This window comes from Ceratotherium simum, chromosome 22, assembly GCF_057802395.1.
Source record: "Ceratotherium simum simum isolate JZ-2026a chromosome 22, ASM5780239v1, whole genome shotgun sequence".
NCBI lineage: Eukaryota > Metazoa > Chordata > Mammalia > Perissodactyla > Rhinocerotidae > Ceratotherium > Ceratotherium simum.
In genome coordinates, this window is record NC_141921.1 from 35,382,293 (window position 1) to 35,388,569 (window position 6,277).

Here is a 6,277-nt window from a genome sequence, read left to right on the forward strand (position 1 = left end):
ATGATGTTAGCACACTTTGTGGCTCCATGCGGATTGGGTTATTGTCATTAAATGATTTGGCTAAGATCACATAGGAAGGCAGAACAGTGTCCAGAGGTGTCCAAATGTCCCCAGACCCCCAGCAAGCAGGAGTAAATCAGTGGCTTCTCTGAGGGCTTGGATGGGGGGTGAGGAAGGGGAAGGGGGAACGGTAGGGGAGGGGGCAGAAAATGAGGCTGCGTCTCCAGGTTCTGCATGCTGACATCTCTGTGCTTTGCAGCCCAGCATCCCTGTGTCCTGCACCCTGGCCCCTCTGTGTCCTGGGCCTGGAGCTCTCAGCCACGTAGAGACCCCGCTGGGCCACTGTAGAGTTGGGCACTTTGTCTCATTTCCTCCTCCCCTCCCCTCCCTTCCCCCCTTCAGAATTCCCCCACCCCCTTTCTGCACATCCAGCCCTCAGAGAAGCAGCTGGTTCCCTCCTCCTTGCTATTGCATTTTCCTCCTGGATCTACACCTTTGGCATCTAGAGCAGTTTCCTGGATCTGAGGCAGGGCAGGCAGAGAAACCACTGGGAATGCTCTCCTGTCTCCTCTATTCCTGCACTGCCCAGATGCCCTTTCCCCAGGGAAAGAAAGCAAAGGATGTCCTGGGACCATGTGTACCCACTCAACATGGGAATACTTCTAAAGCTTCTGGTGGCCAAGTATAACTACAACTGGGAAAAGGGGTGTGGTGCCCTGCTGGCCTGCCAGGCCTATTCCTGCCCTGTCTTGACTCACCCTAGCTCTGCCCAGACCCAGGGCTGGACTCCTTGGCTCCCCAGTTACAGGAAAACTGGGATGACTTCCAGGCTAATTATGATGGCCGTTGGCACCTTTGAAGTTCTTTCCCGGCACATGGTAATAAATGGGGACAGCGCCCATTGCAAACCCCGCTGTATGGAGCTTGGGAGCCAGCAGCAGCTCTAGATTTCCTTATAGAAGGGGCTTGGGGTGGCCATCTGGATGGAAAGGGAGCATGGGCCTGGAGACTTTCTTAGAGCTAAGTTATAGATCAATAATATTAACAGAATTTTCTAAACATGCTTTAATCTCCACTTTACATAAAATTGAGAGAAATTAATTGCCCAAAGAATTAACTCAAAGAATAGGAATATCCAAGGAAGATATTTTGAGTGGTGGTGGAGATTGTCAAGGGCCCAAAGTCCCCCCACCCCCGTCCCCTAGGCCTTTCCTCTGTGAAGAGAACCACCCAGAGTCCCTGTGTTAGAGCTCAGATACCACTCACTCATTCATTCAATGAATAGTTACTCATAATAATAGGTAACTCTGCTTTAGCTCTTTCCATGTGCCAGGCCCTGTGCTAAATGCAGGACTTGAATTATTTCATGTAATCCTCACCACAAGGTACACACTGGCCATATTATTGCCTGCGTTTTACTGATGAGGACACTGAGCTCATGGGGATCAGAAATGGATCTCAAACCCGGGTTTGTTTGCCTCCATCCGAATCCTGGACTCTTGTCCATCCCTGAACTCATGCGGAGCGGGTATAACGGACTGGCAAATCCTCCTTCTGCCTCTAATTACCAGCTGGGTACCTAGGCAAGGTAGCTCATCGCTCTGTGCCCCGCTTTCCTCATTTATACAGTGAGACAACTCCAGGACCCACCTAGGGTGGCTTATGGTGACTGTAGCCTTACTCTGCTCGAGAAGGTTTCTCATTTCTTTTATTTTGTCCCCTTTAGGGGAGACCTCCTGATGGGCTGCCAGTCACTGTGCTTCCACTCCCTGGTGGGCCTAGGCAGTTGACACAGGATGGCCCATCAGAGACCTCACCTTTCTGCTGGGAATGTTGGTTTCTCCCACTGTGGTGGCTAAGCTAAGAGGATGTGACTATTGCTGATGGCTAGCTTGCCCTCTGGGTAGAGTGAGCCTGCTTGCAAAGTGAAGCCAGGTAGAGAGAGGCAGAGGTGAGAGGTAGAGGGAAAGAACCCTGATTTCTCTCTGAGTGTCTGGATCCAGCCATGCCTGAAGCATGCTTCTAGACTTTCCTTTTATTGAGCCAATAATTCACTTCTTGCTTAAACTTTTTTGAGTTTTGTTTCTGTCAGCTCTATGGCATCTAGGCTAAAATACTACTTCCTAGGATTGTTGTAAAAATTGAGTGAGATGTTATATGTAAAGCTCTTAGCACAGTGACCGGCACGTGGTAAGCGCTCAACAAGTATTAGCTCCTATTATAGTGAAAACTGTGTGCCAGGCCCTGTGCAGGGCACTAGAGAATCAGTTGAATGAGACTTGGTACCTGCCTTTGAGGAGCTCATACTCTAGTGAAGGAGACAGACAAGTCAATAGACAGGTATAAAACACTGTAACACACAATTAGGTACTGGGTCCTGTGACAATACTGAATAACTAATTGTCTGGAGGGAGCGGTGGGTAGGTGGGCTGGAGAAAGCTTCCCAGATGACAGGAGGCTAAGAGGAGTCTTAAATGATGGCTGGATGTTCAGAGTGGACAATGTGGGTGTTATGGGTTGAATCATGCCCCCCCGCCAAAGATATGTTGAAGTCCTAACCTCCAGTACCTCAGAATGTGACCTTATTTGGAAATAAGATCATTGCCGGTGTAATTGGTTAAGATGAGGCCATACTGGAATATGGTGGGCCCCTAATCCAATATGACTGGTGTCCTCATAAGAAGATGGTCATGGAAGACACAGAGACACAGGGAGATTACCATGTGTAGATGGAGGCAGAGACTGCAGTAAGGCATCTACAAGCCAAGGAATGCCAAAGATTGATGGCCATTACCAGAAGGTAGGAGAGAGACATGGAACAGATTTTCCCTTACAGACTCGAAAGGAACCAACCCTGCTGACACCTTGATTTTGGATTTCCAGACTCTAGGACTGTGAGAGAAGAAATTTCTGTTGTTTTAAGCCACCCAGTTTGTGGTACTTTGTTATGGCGGTCCCAGGGAACTAATCCAGTGGGTATAGCAGATGCTGTCAGTGCCTCACCTACCCCCTTAGCCACCCCAGAGGCCACCTCCAGCTTTAGTGGATAGATCCTGGACATACTCATGGCTTCCTACCTTATGCATACCCTGGTCACAGGAGTGTGCTTAGCCCATGCATAGGGGACGCCAGAAATGTCGGGGAGTTAACACTCCCTAGAGGGATTAGGATCCATAATACATCAAGAATTCCTAAAATCAGTAAGAAAAAGACAAGTATCTCAATAGAATAGTAGGCAAAAGACTTGAACAGGTATTTTACGGAAGAAATAGGGCTGGAAAGAACTTCTCTACAAATTTTCAAGTCTTCGAACTTGGCCACATAAAAATTAAGGAGTTTTGTTCAGTCAAGGACTTCATAGACAAAGCTAGCAGAAGGTTAAAAAAACTGAAAAAAAAATTTCGATGGCTAGAACAATAACAAACGAATAGCATAGTGATTATGTAAGGAATTGACAGCAAATCAACAAGACAGACAGGAAACTCTATAAAGAGATGGACAAAGGATATGAATGGGCAATTTATAGAAGGGGGAACCCAAATGGCAGGAAGTATTTGCCCAATTTCCTTATAGTCACAGAAATGAAAATAAAACAATGAATCACTTTACACCTATCAGAATGCCAAAAAGGAAAAAAAAAGTAGGATGACAACAAGTGTAGGCAAAGATGAGGGGAGACTGGAACACTCATGTGCTGCTGCTGGGGTTTCAGACTAGTACAGCTTCCTGGAGAGCAATCTAGCAGGATTTAGGGAAATTAGGTATGCATTTACCTTGAGATTCAGTGTTCCCAGCGCTAGGTAAACAGAGACACTCACAAGGATCCATAAGGGGATTTGTATGAAGAAGTTTTCTGCAAAGTTTTAAAGTTTTACTTTTGGGCCGGCCCCGTGGCTTGGCGGTTAAGTGCGCGCACTCCGCTGCTGGTGGCCCAGGTTCGGATCCCGGGCGCGCACCGACGCACCGCTTCTCTGGCCATGCTGAGGCCGCGTCCCACATACAGCAACTAGAAGGATGTGCAGCTATGATGTACAACTATCTACTGGGGCTTTGGGGGAAAAAAATAAATAAAATTATTAAAGTTTTACTCTTCATTTTTAAGACTTTTATTCATCTGGGATTAATTTTTATTAATTCTGGTGTAAGGTAGAGGTCCAATTTAACTTTTTTCCATATGGATATCCGATGATCCTAGCACTACTCATTGAATACTCCTTCCTTTTCCCAGGGATCCACACTGCCAGCTATGTCAAATTTTAAATTTCTATATATGAGTGGGAATGGTTTTGGACTCTCTATCATGTTCCATTGGTGAATTTTTCCATTCCTGCACCCGTACCACACCTGTCTTTATTATTATGACTCTAAAGTATTGATTTATGGAGGCCAAATACCTCCACCTTTTTTTTTCCCCTTGGGCCTTTGCTCTTCTATATAAATTTTAGCATCAGTTTTTCAACATCCTCTAAAAAGTCTCTTATCTAGCCTCTGTAGGAATTTGTATAAGGTTGGGATAATCTATTCCTTGACTTTTGGGAGGAATTTTCCCATGATACCATCCTGAGCCTGGTGTTTTCTTTTACGAAAAATCTTAAACTATCATTTTAATTCCTTTAAATATTGTAGAACTATTCAGATTTTCTATTTCTTCTTGAGTAAGTTTAAGTAAACCAGTTGTGTTGTTTTTTATTTTAAAAATTTGTCCATTTCATCTAAACTTTCAAAATTGTTGGCATAAATTTATATATAGTATTCTATTATTATCTTTGAAATCTGTGATATATCAGTCTTTGTTTGTGACTTAGTGCATGGTTGATCTTTCTGACTGTTCCATAGGTACAGGAAAATTTGTGTATTTCAGGTTTGTTGGGCATAAAGTTCTATATGATGTTTGGGACTTATTAATCATGCTCTTCAAGAAACTATATCTTTCTTATTTATGTCTAATTGATTTATCAGTTTCTGGGAAAGGTAAAATCTCTAACTACAACTATTCATTTTATATATTTTCTATGTATTCCTATCAGTTGTTGCTTTATATTTTTTTGAAGCTATACTGTTAGGTGCATGTATATTTGTGATCATTATATCCTTTTGATTTATTTTCTATTTTATTTATATATAATGTTCCATTTTTTTCTCATGATTTAAAAAAAAATCTTACATCTTTTTTTCCCCTGATATTAATGTTAATATCTTGAGAATCCTCTTTATTTTAGGAGTCCTTAACTTTTAGTGTGCCATAGACACCTTTGGTAGCCTGGTGAGGCCTGTGAACCCCTTTCAAAGTAATGTTTTTAAATGCATAGAATTATAAAGCAAACCAATTATATTGAAATAGGTATCAGAATAGTTAAAATATTTGTGATATTATATTATATGTACTTTTTTTTTATTAATGTATTAAATAACAAGATCTAACAGTAGGCCTAATAACTACTGTGATTTTGAAGTTATAGGAGTAAGAGATATTGTGGGGTATTGCAATAAAGTGATGTGAAAGTATTTATGATTTATATTGGTGACAAAGTCACAGGTACTGCTAATATTTCTGTGATTTGTTATCTATCTTTATAAATGATGGGAATGCCAAATTTTGGTTAGAGGTTAGTGAAAATAAGGCCATATTTTTTTCCTTCCAAGTTCATGGACCCCCCTCAATTCTATCCAATGACTCAGTGGGCCCATGGGCCTTAAGACAAGACCCCTTGCCTTGTTTTTAATCTTTTAGTCCTTTGTTAAGTGAGTCTGTTATAAATGACATATTAGTGGCTTGAAAAAAAATCTCTTCTGAAAGTCTCTGTCTTTTGATGAGATATTTCCCTTCCATTTGCACTTATTGTAATTATTGCTATATTTTAGATTTTCCTCTGCCATATTATTTACTATATATATCAGTTAGAATTAGGTTTGACTTATATTATAGAAAACTCCAAATAATAGTGATTTAAATAAGATATAATTTTATCTCTCTTTTAGTCTAGGACTGTACAGTCATCAGGGACCCGGTTTCCACCTTCTTCGTTGTAACTTCTATCTTCAAGTTCATCTTATGATCCAAGACGGCGACTGGAGCTTTAGCCTTCATGAACTCATTCCCAGCAGCAGGAAGGAAGAATGGTGGAAGGATGAAAAGTGTGCACCTCCAATTACATTCCATGAGCCAGAACTTAGTTATGTGGTCTCACCTAGTAGCAAAGGAAGCTAGGAATATCTTTCCTTTGGCTGGGTACATTGATGACCTGAATAACATGAGTTATTTTACTAAGGAAGAAGA